The sequence below is a fragment of the Alligator mississippiensis genome, chromosome 1, assembly GCF_030867095.1.
Source record: "Alligator mississippiensis isolate rAllMis1 chromosome 1, rAllMis1, whole genome shotgun sequence".
In the NCBI taxonomy this organism is placed as follows: Eukaryota; Metazoa; Chordata; order Crocodylia; family Alligatoridae; genus Alligator; species Alligator mississippiensis.
In genome coordinates, this window is record NC_081824.1 from 42,261,612 (window position 1) to 42,276,677 (window position 15,066).

At 45.7% G+C, this 15,066-nt stretch overlaps 1 protein-coding gene across 1 annotated transcript in view; it reads left to right on the top strand.

The window, feature by feature from the left end:
* Positions 1-2,536: 2,536 nt before the first annotated feature.
* Positions 2,537-15,066, top strand: part of KBTBD11 (kelch repeat and BTB domain containing 11) — a 35,827-nt gene continuing 23,297 nt past the window's right edge. The window contains exon 1 of the mRNA XM_059730182.1: positions 2,537-3,024. The gene's annotated coding sequence lies outside the window, so the exon portion shown is untranslated. The remainder of the gene's footprint in view (positions 3,025-15,066) is intronic.

Below are 15,066 nucleotides of genomic sequence, written 5' to 3' on the forward strand. Positions count from 1 at the left end.
GGGGGGCAGTGGGGATCGCCCCCCCCCCCCGCCTGGCACCCATGCAACAGCTGCCTCATGGCAGCACAGCTTGGCACGGTGCCACGCTCTGTCTGTGACCTGGGCCTGGCATTACTCAGCCCCAGCGGCACCAGCTCCAAGACAGCATGCAGCATCCTGCTGAGCTGCACTGCACCCATGCCATGGGGCAGCTGCCATGCGGGTACTGGATTGGGGAGGGGTCAATCCCTGCTGCCCCCCCACTGCTCTGCACTGTACAGGGGGGCTCTGCCATGAGCCCTTGGAGGCCCTGATCACCGCTGCCAAAGCCAGTGAGTGCGGCGCTATTTATTTTTTTTAAAGTGCCAGGAGGCTGGAGCCAGGTGGGGGATGGGACTGGGCAGGGCAGCCACGGGGGCTTCTCCCATGGCTTCCCTGGCTGTGCCCAGCATGGTCTGTGTCAAGCAAACTCGAGTGCTGTCACTGGGCACAGCCAGCAGTGGCACCCTGCTGTCATCCCACATGCATATCGGGGGCTGCGCCCCCCGGGAGGGCTGCGGGGGGTGTGCTGGACTCCTCCTGCGGGGTGCAGGCCCCTGGATCTGTGTGCAGGATGACAGCAGGCTGCTGTCCCTCCTCCAAAGCACTGGGATTGGAAGGGACCTCAGGGACAGATCGCAGACACTGGCCAGCTACAGATGTCAATATCGGAGCAGTCCTTCTGCCCCTCTTCCCCCCTCCCTCTTCTTAGTTTCTGTTTCCCTGCAAGCCTGGCTCTGAAACATCCGACACATTTCCGAAACATTTTGAATGGTTTCGTTTCGTTTCAGAAATGTTTCGGAGCCTTCCATTTCATTTTGGATTCTGTGTTTTGGGTGCTGAAACAGGCTGAAACACCTCCAAAATGAAATGGCTACCAACATTTCGCATAGCCCTACTGTGCGTTTAGTGACTGCTTGGTATATGGTATAACTGTTGAATCTGAAGATAGTTTAGTAAATTTAATGTTACTTAAAATTATGATATATTTGAAAAGTGTGATTTGGAAGGAACACAAAGGCTCTAACATATGATACCACAGTCTGGTTACATAACACTCATCAGTGTGAATTCAGACATCTCAAGGGGAGACAATACTTCATACATGAAAAGACTGACTAGAATTATAAAAAAGAAAATAGCTACTAAATGCTAGAGAGTTTGTACCACTTCTCCAGTCTGAATGTGAACTTGAGATATACCGCATGTAAAACACTACAAAATAGCAGGAAGGAGATTAGTCCATGATGTGAAGAGTTATTTTTGGCAGACATTTATGCATCTGCTTATACTTAATGGAAGCATCTTCCAGCTACCTAGGAACAAACTACATTAGAGAAGCCTACCCTCAAAAAATGTAAAGGATATGAATTGGGCAAAAGTCAGGAAATTCAGCATTAGACTAAAGACTCTAACCACACCTGCATCCTAGTTATTTAAGGTCTCCTGCCACAGTACATTATTATTTTTTAATCAGGTATTTATTTTAATGGCATCAAACTATGCATTAGGGGTCTCACAGCATAACTAAATGATAAAATACAATTTAAGGGCCCAGTCTAGCAAAGCACTTAGCACAGGTATAACTTTATACATGAGTTGTTTCCATTGATTTCCAGTGCTGACATTTATTCAGACATATAAGTGTTTAACTGGACTAGGGGCAGTATGGCATAGTAAGGCTTGTAACAGGGAAGCAGGCAGGGAAGAGAGCCTGGTTGGGACCACATGAACTATGATTACTCAGCTACATTAACAGATAGCTGGTGGAGCTAAAACAGCTCCATGAATGAATGCCTGGATGGAAGTGGTGTAAGGGAAGACAAGGTAGTTGCTCTGTAAGGCTGCTCAAGACTGGTCTCCCAGCACGGTAAGATACCGGAGAAGCAGACGCATAAGACATCCAAGTTGCAATCCCCACGGGAATGGGAAAGGGGAAGAACCACATGCTAAGAAGGACCAGCATGGACCTGCTAATCATTGCCGACAAAATCTAAACAGGACTTAGGGCTCACAATGTTTCTGGAAACAAAGCATAGCTGCAGTGGGGCATTGCAGCCTCCTGGATTAAGACCTTGATCCTGCATTTGGATCAGCCCAAGGACTGGATCTAGAGCACCTCAGGGAGCACATAGGGGATCCGGACCAAATGACATATAAAGGGGTGGTTGCATAAGAGTGAAGTAGCTGTGATGGCCCAGAAATTATGCAAGCTGCATCCAGAGATTACTCTTGGGCAGACCAAGAATTTTTATATACATATACATATATGTCTCTCTATATATGTCTCTAATATGAGTTAGAGACATATATATATATGTCTCTAACTCCCAGTGAATGAGTGAGACCCGGGTCCTCCAAGCTGAAGCGTCTCTTTATTTCGAGGCACGCGGCCATGAGCCCCCGCGAAAGTGGGTCAGGGCTCTCTGGGAATGCCTTGGGTTTTGCATTCATTACCTGCCTCAAAACTCGCGCGCGGCACATTTTGCACGCCCGAGCTATCGCTGCCCGTGCCTCCCGCGGGGTGGAAAGGCTCCTCCACCTGGCGGCACGGGCGGGCTGTCGCGGCTCCCGGGGGCTGCGCCCCGCAGGTGCCTCCCCACGCCGCCCCTCGGGGCTGCGGCCGGGCGGAGCCGGAGCCTCCCGCGCCGCACCCCCAGGGCAGCCGCTGCATTGCAGCTGGGCCGAGGCAACAGGTCGGCGCTGGCGGGCGAGGGGGCGAGCAGCGCGTGCGGCTGCGTGCGGGGGGTGGGCGCGCACAAAGGCCGGCCCAGCCCCTTCCTCGCCCGCCCGCCCGCCCGCACGGAGCGGGCTGTGCTGCCCCGGCCCCGCGCCGCTGCAGCCATTTGCAGCGCCCGCCGCCGCCCCGGAGGCGGGCGAGGAGCGGGGCCGCCGCGGCGGAGGTGAGAGGCTGCGTCCCCGCTCCGGCGGCCCTTCCCGGCCCGGGGCGACCAGCGAGCCGAGCCCCGCGGAGGGCATCCCCGACCGCCCTCGGGACCCGGGGAGGTGAGTGCCGCGGGGCGCCCCGCCGAGGGGACCTGGATGCAGGGAGGAGCGGAGAAAATGGCAAATGCTGCTTGGGGCCTTCAGCCATCGCAAAGCAGGATTTTTAACTTCAGGCTTTGTGGGGGGGGTTCCTACTGCGGCTTGAATGCCATGCGGTGGAACAATGTCCGTGCCCCTCTCGCCGCTCACCTGGCGGGGAGGCTGAAGAGCTCTTCCTTTCCCCGCCGGACTGACCCACCTCAGGAGGTCCCCGCGTCCAGCCTTTCTCAGCCCCCGGTGGTGACCCAATATGAAAGGGTTGTCAACTTGAGAAATGGGTTTTTCTTTAAAGGAGAAAAACGTGGGAAACGGCAGGATTTCCCTTGCAGGCGGGCGGAGATGCAGCCTGCCAGGGGCTGCTTGAGGCCCCCACGACCCCCCTTCCCACACGCTGCGGGGCTGGGGCCTGGAGGCAGCGGGTCAGGACTGAGAGGCGCTGGCTCAGGACTGGCCATCCATGTTCACAAATGGGTCCTTGTTCAAAAAAGGTTGAGAGCCACTGATCCAGTCCAACCAGGGGGATGAGCCCCAACTAGATCATCCCAACCAAGGCTTTCTCTAGCCCAGTCTTAAAAACCTCTAGGGATGGGAGGTTTACAACCTCCCTGGTAGCCTGTTCCAGCCCTTTTACTACCATCCTCATCAGTTTTTCCTCATATCTACCCTAAACCTCCGTTACTGCAACTTGAGACCATTGCTCCTTGTTCTGTCATCTGCCACCTCTGAGAACAGTTTAGTCTCCATCCTCTTTCGAACCTCTCTTCAGGTAACCTCTCTCTGCCTTTTCTTCTGCAGACTAAATAAGCCTGGTTTCTTCAGCCTCTCCTCATTAAGTCCCATTCCCCAGCCCTCTAACCATTTTTCTTGCCCTTCCCTGGACTCTCCAAAAAGCAGGGGGGGGGGAAGCAAGATTTGTTGAGAGAAACAAGGCTTCCCCATGTCTTCTGTCATTCATATTTCTGCCTGCCCCAGTTTTGGGTGCCCAGCCCCCTTCTGCCAGCAAAGTGCTTCCAGTTCCTTGTTAGTTCCCTTCCCTTTCTCTGGGCCCACTGCACAACAGTTATTCACTCTTTAATTAGGAAATCCTAATGCATGGCAGCTCTCTAGTTAGCTAGTGCTGATGGTATTGTATTACTAGAAACCCTTATGCAAGCAAGTGTCTTGCCCTTGGAAGTCCTCCCTCACTAAAGTAAATTTTACTTCCGTGTAGTGCTGCTAAAGTCCATGAGAACGTGTGTGTGTTAGGGTTTGCAGGGCTTGGCCTTGGCATTGTGAAGACTGGTGCCTTCAGCAGCTTCTTTCGTTTTGCACATGTGCAGCTGTTATTACTCTTCCATATAACAAATGAAAAATCCACAAATAGAAATAATGGCTAAAGTTTTTCACAAGTCAAAGCTTCTAATCTTTTAATGTGTATAGTTTTAAAACTCGTATAAACATTAGGTCACCAGTATTTGGCAGGCACGTTAAATGAAATCCATTAACTGTCGTATAGAAAAACAAGATTATTTTATTTAGGACTGTCCTACACTTTCATCAGAGAAAAAGATCCAGTTAAAGCACAGGACCCAGATTTATGTAAAGATGCTGAGCCTTCTCACTGAAGCATCCAACAGCCTAAAATATCTCATTGCAAGAAGACATTAATGGTAGCTGGCTCCTAAGGATTGTTAAAATAATAGGCCAAGATCTTGGTCCCATGGACTTCCCACCTACCTCCCCACCCCCTTCACTTAAAACAAAGTCAGACTCATTTTTGTCTCCTTTCTGAACCAAAAATGGCTTTGGGAGCAGTTATACACTTTATACCTGGGAAGATTCCTCCCCTTTCCTCTCTTCCCGTAAACAGAAATTAGTAAGTTATTTTCCATCTTCTATATGCTTGGATCAATAGAAACTTTCCTTTCAAGTAATCAGCCCATGCTCACTTTATTTAGCCTTTTTAATTTATTGGAATATTTATAGGTTTCCCTTTTTCCTGTATGTGCCATGAATCTCTGTTTCTTCATGTTCCTACATCAGTTTTTATCATAATTTCTTGTCAGAAAACAGACCTATCTAGTTGCCTTTATCAAAAAATAATTACATACTTACATGTATAATTCTTGTGGTTTGTTGTTTTTTTTACTGAGATCAGATGGCACGAAACAGAAAATTAAAATGCTAGCAGAATGACTTGAAAACAATGTAATTTAAAGGCTACCACTTAAATTTGGCAGAGCAGCAGTTGTGGAAATGAGATCAAGGCTAGAATATGAAGATGCACCTGCCCTCTGCTTTAGGGTACATGACAAGGATGGCTTTCATAACACGGCACAAAAAAATCACTAGCTGTAAGCTAATTTCTTTCTTTGCATGACTCCAGTAGATGTTGTTTGTGGAGGCATGTGTAGGCCAGGGCAGAACTTGGCTTTTATTTGAAGGGGCAGTTGCAAAAGACAAAGGCTTCATTGCCTACTTATGTCCTACAGACTTTAACATTGACACAAACTTTTAGGTCTGCACTTAAGCCTTTGTGTAGCTGTCTCTTTGTCTGACCTGCAAAGAATTGAGCAGTTCTGTAGCTTGACACAAGAACAGTCCAGTCCTGGTAAAATGCCTGGGCTCATTCATGCCTGTAAAAGTTGTTGTGCATATGTTTAAATCTTTGCAAGGTTGGGGCTTCATTAATGTCCTTGGTAGATGCAAGTGATGTTCCTGAGGTCCTTTCTTAGCCCTCACTCTGGAAGACTTTTAGATATGAATGAGGAGCTTTGCCTTTGTAAAGACTGCAGGTAATAACCTTGTATGATGAACAGTACTCTTCTATAATAATTGTTTAACTAGCTTGACCAACATATATCAAAGTACATATAACAATTTGAATGATGTATTCCAATCTTTTTTTACTTAAATGTTAATAATTAATATTACAAATATATACCTATATATTTCCCATCAGTACAGGAAATAGTATACATAATCAACATTTTACAGTCTGCAGAAAAATCACAGTAGAGAGATTGTATCAGGCTTTAGGGTGAAATGGAAGGGCAAGCATATGTTAGTTCTTGGGCATGGCATTCAAAACAATAATACTATTTATTTATTTATTTATTTATTTGTTTTTTAATTTTGAACCAGAGGGAAAGCATTTGACAAGCCTTTTGCTTAACAAAATAAATGTTACAAACGCTGCAAGTTTCTCCCAAACTTTCTTTGTTCAAATTATTTCCAAATATTTACTTGTGTAGTAACAATAATGAATATTATACATTCTTTTACAGATATTAGTATAAATATATTCATATATACTGACCATACTCTAGCTATAGATATACATATGTCTATATTTCTGTATGCAAATGTATAAATTTAATATAATATACTACTGTACTGAGATATAGTACACTCTGGGCGCATCTACATATATGTACATTTACTGTGGAGTAACTGAAATTACTGCAAAGTACGGGTGCATGTCTACACGTGCACGCTTGTACTATGTAGTAAATATGGTGACTTACACTGCCTTGAATGTAAATTTGATACCTGTATCATGAAGGTACCAAATTACACCCAATTAATTACTCCGCAGTAATGCACATGTAGAAAAACTACTGCTTAGTAACCCAGGGGGCCTCCCTTCTGGGTATGCCCAGCCCCTAGGGGGCCAGCCTGAGCCCAGCCCCAGGGCTCCTGGCTGGCCATATCTTCTGGCTCAATTTGGGACTAAAGTTTAGTCCCAAATGCTGGCAGCTGGCTCTGGCTTCAATTTGGGACTAAAGTTAGTCCCAAGTGCCAGGAGCTATGTGGCTGGATGCTAGGGCTCCCTCTCAGTGGCCACAGGGGCACATGGTAGGCTGCTCATTCATGCCTGCAAAAATTGTGCATATATTTAAATCTTTGCATGGTTGGAGCTTCATTAATGTCCTTGGTAGATGCAAGTGATGGTCCTGAGGTCCTACCTGCACATGTAGACGCCAGCCTATTTCCTCTTGCTGTGCAGTAGATTTAAGCTGGTATAAATGCATGTGTAGATATGCCCTGTGTGTGTGTATATGTAATATCAGTAGGTAAGGTTCTTTGAGTAGATGTGATATCTTTTATTAGACCAACTGAGTAGTGGGGGGGGGGGAGTTCTTGGCAAGCTTTGGGATGCAGTCATCCTTCAGGCATAGGGAGCCTCTGCTGTTCTGAGACTTCAAGAAATATATACTAATAATGATAGTAATTCATTTACATAGTCACATAACACAATAATTCAATGTATTAATAGATTTTTCCTAATTGTATCTGCTAAGAAGCATTTTGAATCCAACTTGTGTAGTGAATGAATGCCAAACTTAGCATTTGGATTCATAATTGTATTGAAAGACTTGTGTATCCTGATGGACTGTTGACCTAGTTCAGCCTTCTTTGACCTTAGGTCTGCAATAAAATTGTTCAGTAAATTACTTTGGGGAATGTCCTTTCTCTTACTTTCCTGTAAGCATAGTGGGAAAAAATTAGGTTTAAATGTTGGAGCTAGTCTGTCCCCTGCTATACTGTAGTTTTCTTGACACTTCTTTCCCAGCATTTGCTCCCCTCTGCTTTCCATTCAGTAGAAGCTGTCCTGCACATGTGTAATCACGATGTGAGAAACTGTGGCCCTACTTAAGTCCATGTAAATTTTGTCTTTGACTCGAGTATGCCCAGGATTTTGTTCAGGGAATTCGGCCACACTGAAAGACTTTTAAGAAACTTGGATAAAAAGTGTAATACAAAAATTAGCTATTTATTATTTGAAAACTGCTCATTACGGATGACATGAAAGAGTTTATTTTTCTTAGAAATTATAAAACCAGAATAGGAAATAGTACCTAATAGTGTGGTTGCTGCTATGTAGTTATCCTAAGGAGTATAAGCATCTATAATTTAGGTAAGATGGAGAAATATTCACATAGACTCATAGGACTGCACAAGTTTATACCACTGCCAAATAGATGCAGAATGGAGTTTGCACCTCTGCCCTCTAAATTTCATGATTCTTTTTATACAACGGGATTTGTGTCAATTCATTTGAGTTATGTGCTGCTCTTTTCCTACAAGGTTCACGTTAGCCTAATGGCTGGATAGGATCATCCCTTGGGATGTTCTGGATGTTTACTGGTATGTGTACCTGTAATGAGACGCACCTCGGAGGGTTTCAGTGACCCTTGGTGACCATATTAACCCTTTCCCTTCCTCTCTGGTTACCATCATTATGAATTTGGGAGGCTTTCTCTGGAGAAGCAGAATGTGGCCTTGGGTAGGGTGCTCTGCTCCAGTCTGTTCAGTCCACTGGGCTCTTGTGCCCCTTGCACAGTTCATTAGACTTTAGGCAGTCCATTCTAGAAGCCTTGGGCCTCTGGGCTCTGTCACCACTTACTTTATTCACTGGGGTGTGCTTCTTCCCTAAGCAAAGTCCCAACAGCACCCCTTCCCAGGTGCCCTTTATGGCCTCTGACCTCCCCTACAGCCACACTCATGCCTCACGGGTAAAATAGCAATAAGACCAACATGAAGCACAAATTCACTGAGCTGCAGTATGAGCTCTGTCCCCTGAAAAGTTTCTTAAACCCCAGAGCCTGTAGAGTTCCCACTCAACCTAGCAGGGCTCAGCCTCAAGTTTCATCTCAGGGAGCTGGGCTTATATGGCCCTAGACTCCATCCTCTTCCAGTCACTGGACCCAGGTTTCTCTCAGCATCCCCAAGTCCGGCTGCTTCTCGGAGAGCGTTGTCTGAAAGCCTTGACATCTGCTTTAAGGAACTGATAGTCATATTAAGAAAAGGGGGATCTGATCTGTACAAACTCAATGAACAACCTCAAGTTTAGTATTTGTGTGACTGGTCCAGAAACAATGGGGATAATCCTGGGGTAGCTCTGATTGACATTTATTCCCCTTATAAATATATCGGAGGAGCCACCTCTGTATGTATTCAGGGTGCCCAAGATGATGAATCTTGATGACACCTGGACTGCATTGAGAGCAATGTTATTACTTCAAATAGAAAAGTTGTAGTACTCTGGACTGGCCTGAACCTTCTTCCACTAGAAAGAATAAAAACTCTTCACCTTCTTCAATCACAGTGTCCTAGGTTGGGTACTGGAGCATTAATAACTGTATTAGCATGGCATTCCTGGACTGGAGCCCATTGCTTCTCAGCAGGGCAAATTAGCCAGGGCAGAGTTTTGTACTAACATGGCTTTAATGCTTCTACTGTCCAAGCCAGCTTGTTCATAATTGGCTTGGGTATTTGGGCAGAGTAGATAATCCCATAGGGTATATGATTTAAAGTCGATTTTAATGACAGAAAAACCAGTAGACACAAAAATACCATTTCCACTGTCCACACTAAGTATATGGAATTTCTGTTAAAATCAATGGAAATGTTGCATATAAAGTACATACAGGATCAGGGCAACGTTGGCATATAAGGACTCTTTTTTTTTTTTTTCCCCCGCTAACTAGCTTGCTTTTTCTTAGTGCTGTATTTTCTGTGGTCTAAGATGCAGCTTTTCTCTAAAAAATAAAATGCATCTTACACAGCAAAGCTATATAACAAAAGAAAGGGGGGGGGGGAAATCAACAAAGCTGATCAAAATTCAGTTGTATTTAATGTTAAAAACTATTCTCCATAATTTTATCTGCTTTTGGTGGGTACATCTTTTATACATAGATGTATCTTATTTCTAGAAAATACAGTGTATGATAAACTCATTTTAACATCAACGGCATATAATTCAATAAAGCATAATAGGGTTGGTTTTTTTTTTCTCTTCAGCTGGGTGGATGGACTATGTATTCTGTTAAACCCTCAGTGTTAGTTGCTGTTGAATATGGTCCCACCTCCTGGTGCGAGCAGTGCTGAAAGCCTGCAGGTATCTCTGACACCACTGAATCAGGCCACCAAAAATGCCCGTGACTACCATGTGTTTGTGCTTTGATTTTTTTTTTTTCTCATCCCAGCACAAGATGTAGTAGATCAGATCTCCAGCTGATGTAAATCGGTATAGCTGAAGTGAAGTCAGTGGAGCAGCGCCATGATGCAACAGCTGAGGATCTGGCTCAGTCTTCAAAACTCATTCTCGACTACTAGGAGTGTTATGGACAAGAACAATAAATTGTTGAAATGCTCTTGCTCTAATTTTTCTTAAAAGCAGTATATACATTAGACGCATTGTTATTTTTACCACCTGTTGTTTAGCCTAAGGAAAAGTGAAGATCATTTTAGAAAAGCAGAATGCTGCTAAGTCAGCAGATGTAGAGTTTCAAACAAAACAAATGACTCAACAGTATCTCAAACATTAAAAAAAAATTCAGAAGAAACCCCATGCCCAAGATCAATGAGGCATTCACAGTTGTTGAGATTATAATAAACGTGGTATATCAGACTTGCTGTTCTCGATTTTGATTTATACAATGAAGGGGGGGGGGGGTTGTTTATTTGTTTTTTCACTTCTCCTTTAAGTCTTTGAAAATGTAGCGTCTCCACATAATGCTTTAATGCATTTATAGTTAAATGATGTAATACTTTATGGCTGCTACAGACAGGGGCGGGGTGGAGTGGAGAACAGTGCTTTTAAATTCAGCATGCCCCTGTGATGAGTGCAGCACAAGCCCAGAAGAGGCATTGTATTAGTTGGGCCCTGTTCACCCAATGTCTATAGTTTGGGCACTTCAGTGGGGCTTTTTGACACTTTTTTCTAATAGCTGATTGAATTAGGGAGATTTTTTGGTGCTTTTTTTCTAAAGCTATCTATACAAACTCTGTGGAGCCGGGTCAAATTGACATGTTTCCTCTTCCAGTAAAGTGCTGGGGTTTTTTTTTTGTTTTTTTTTTTTCCAGGTCGGTATTGACCTGGAAGGGTGTGGGCAGTGGGGTCCTGCATGGCTCGGTCCTTGGACCGATACTCTTCAATGTCTTCATCAGTGACTTGGATGAGGGAGTGAAGTGTACACTGTCCAAGTTTGCGGATGACACAAAACTGTGGGGAGAAGTGGACACGCTGGAGGGCAGGGAACAACTACAAGCGGACCTGGACAGGTTGGACATATAGGCACAAAACAACAGAATGCAATTCAACAAGGAGAAATGCAAAGTGCTGCACCTAGGGAGGAAAAATGTCCTGCTTGGAGGCATGGAAGCGGAAAGGGATCTTGGAGTCCTAGTGGACTCCAAGATGAACGTGAGTCATCAGGGTGACGAAGTCATCAGAAAAGCTAATGGCACTTTATCGTACATCAGCAGATGCATGACAAACAGAACCAAGGAGGTGATAATTCCCCTCTATCAGGCGCTGGTCAGACCGCAGTTGGAATACTGCATGCAATTATGGGTGCCGCACTTCAAGAGGGATGTGGATAACCTGGAGAGGGTCCTGGGAAGGGCCACGCGTATGGTTAAGGGCTTGCAGGCCAAGCCCTGTGAGGAGAGACTAGGGCACCTAGACCTCTTCAGCCTCCGCAAAAGAAGGTTGAGAGGCGACCTTGTGGCTGCCTATAAATTCATCATGGGGGCACGGAAGGGAATTGGTGAGGCTTTACTCACCAAGGTGCCCCTGGGGGTTACAAGAAATAATGGCCACAAGCTAGCAGAGAGCAGATTTAGGCTAGACATTAGGAAGAACTTCCTCACAGTTAGAGTGGCCAAAGTCTGGAATGGGCTCCCAAGGGAGGTGGTGCTCTCCCCTACCCTGGGGGTTTTCAAGAGGAGGTTAGATAGACATCTAGCTGGGGTCATCTAAACCCAGCACTCTTTTCTGCCTATGCAGGGGGTCGGACTCGATGATCTATTGAGGTCCCTTCCGACCCTAACATCTATGAATCTATGAATTACACAATATCCCCCACATACCCCCCCCCCAAGATGTCTTGTAGGGGCGTGTGAAGCAGCCCACAGGAAAAATAGTGGCAGGGAAAGCATTGGTTCAGGGGTAGGCAGCCTGGCCCATTCCCCTTGTCTCCCCCCTGCCGCCTGTGATGCCTGCTTCCATCCATACCTTTCTGCTTTACCTTTGTAGTTGCACTTACTCTGTCTGGCTTGGGGTATGGAACACGTTTCCAGGCCAGACAATAGTGGCTTCAGCCCCAAGGGTCAGAGCTGGAGCCAGAGCTGCAGCAGTTCCTCCCCGCTGCTCTGTGCATCTCTTTCCCATGCTCCCCTGGCTCCATTTGCCCCTTTTCTGCACTCCCCCCTGTTTTGGGCTTCCTGGTACTGCCACTGCATTGTGTACCCCTTCGGTGTGCTCCCCATACTACCTCCACTGCCCTTTTTCTCTATTGTTCCCCCTCTATTGTGCAACCCTTACCTATGCTCCCACCAGCACCATGCACCCTTTCCCCTGTGCTCCCTTCTGCACTATGCACCTCCATCCCTGCACTCCCCTTCCCCCTTGCCCTTTCCCTGTGCTCCCTTCACTCTTCGTATCCCTTCCCCTGCATTTTTCCCTGTCACCCTTTCCCCCGTGCTCCCCGCAGCACCTCGCATCTCTTTTCCCTCACTCCTCCCCCTCCACTCACCCACTTCTTGCCACAAGAAACACCCTGGCCCCATCCAAAACCTAGCAGCTGCTTGCCTGTCCCATACTTAAAACTAAAGCAAGGGGTTTCCTCCCATGCTGAATGGGGGAAAAGCCCTCATCTTAGATTTGAGAAAATACAGCACTTTTTTTTTTTTATTACTTCATGTCACTAGCAAGTTTCTCCTCATTGTTTCTTAGCCTGTCTTATTATGGTTTTGCATTTGATTAGCCAGAGTCTGCTTTTTTATTTTCCCCATTAAGATTTGTCTTCCATCTTCTAAAAGAAGCCTTTTTTCTGTTTATTGCCTTTGCAACTCTGCCATTTAAATCACGCTGGTTTTCTTTTTTGTCCATGTTCCTTTTAATATGTATATTTTGACTTGCAGTATGGATTTGTTTTGTGCCTCCAATATGGTGTTCATAAGCAGTTCCCATGCTGCTTGCCAGTTCTGTACCTCCTCAGGGCCCCCTTTTGGCTTTAGTCTAACTAGATTCCTCGTGTTGGTATAGTTTATCTTTTAAAGTTAAAGGCTACTGTGGTAGATATTCTTCTTATCTCCCTTCCTACATAAATGTCAAAACTAATTGCATCATGGCTACTATTGCTAAGTGGTTCAATAATGCTTACCCTTTGCATTAAATCCTATGCACTACTTAGAACTGGGTCAAGAATAATTTAATTGCTCCCCAAAACAGTCTTATGTAAAAAAAACTGACCCCTGCATCTCAGCTTGGGGTTAGATTGATGTAGTAGTCTATTTGTGGATAATTAAAGTTGCCCATTATTACTGTGTGGGTGCATCTATACATGCAATTATTGTGACTGAATAAACTGAAGAGCAAATTGTTCCACAGTAAACTACTCCTGGACAGTGTATACACGTGTACCTGCGACAGCAGCAAATTGAGCCAGGAAGGAGCAGTTTGGATCAAGACTGTTTCTGTCCTGCTCTGTCCCCCCTGCAGCAGTCAGGGGTGCTCCAGACTCCAGCTGCAGTTACCTGGGTGCCAGCCCAAGGCTGGCATAGGGTACAGGGGTCAACCCCTGGCTTTGGCTGGTGGCAGTGGTGTTGCCTGCCGTCTGGGGGACATTTCTGGGCTGGCAGAAGGCATGGGGGTTCAGGCCTGGGCAGTGGGTGTCTGTGTTGGGTAGTGGAGGAGTTGCCAGGACCACAGGGCTCCTGCAGCTATCAAGCCATGTGGCTAGGCAGCAGGTAGGGGTGCTGACCCTGCCTATTCTGACCCTGTTTTTTATCCTTGTTATTTATCATTTCACTCTTGTAAGGTGTGTTGATCTGAACTGCGTGCTCTTCTATACCTGTCAGCTTTCTCCCACTTTTTTTAGTTTTATTTTATTTTATTTTCTTCCACTTTTTAGTTTAAAAGCTGCTCTGCCACCTTTTGAATGTTACACGCCAGCAGTTTGGTACCATTTTGGTTGTGGTGGAGACCATTCCTTCTGTATAGGCTTCCCATTCCAAAAGGTCCCCCAGTTCCTAATAAACCTAAACCCTTCCTCCCTGTACCATCGTCTCGGCCACACATTGAAACTCTATAGCTGTGCCTTTCTACCTGGCCCCGTGCATGGCACTGGAAGCATTTCGGAGAATACTACCGTGGGGGTACTGGACTTCAGCCTCCTAGATGCCCCTCGACCCTTCCAGTAGCTTACCTGTGGTGGACTTAGAATGTTCCCAATGCTAAAACCTCCTCTGGACATGGTGGGCAGGCCAAGTCGGTAGGCAAAGTCATTCAGTTGCTGTTATAACTGATTTTGTTTCGTCTGAACAGTCATTTATTTGCACCAGGGCTGTCTCCAGGATAGGGTCTTATGTCCTCTCAGTGGTTCATTTAAATCAATTCAGGCAGCCATTAAATAGAAAAACCTAAACATTTGCTTTCACTCCCAGTCTCCATTAAAGTTCTCTTTTGCTCAAAACCTTATTAAATACATGTTTATTTTTCTGGTGTCCATGTAAATTAGTACAGTTTTTTCCAAGTCAAAGGACAGATGAAAAATTAACGTAGGGGGCCTAAAGTGGGACATAGGTTTTAAGCACCCAAGTCCAAAATTTCAACCCTGAAACATCCCAGTCAGCCATCACCCCCAGCTTTTTTATTTAAAAGCTCCCAAGCTTCTGCCTTTGCATAAGTCCAGAAACTTTTCTGTTTGAAGGGCAGAGCAGCTCAGCAACTGGGCCATGCCTAAGTCTGCTTGGGATATAGAAAGATGCCATTTGAGGGGTTTGATCCAGTGTCTGTGCTCTGAAAATGCTTATTGTATTTGTACTGGATCAGATTTCATGCAAAATGCCAGGGCAGCTGCTGTTTTCTTTTAAACACATCTGGAGGAGGAGGATTTCCCTCTTTTATTCAGTCAGTCAGTGGTTGGAGCAGTCGTGCAAGCTGTAGGAAGCCAAGGTTCATAGGGCATTCTGTTTGGAGATCTGGGATTGAATCCAGTCAGGCAGAAGAGG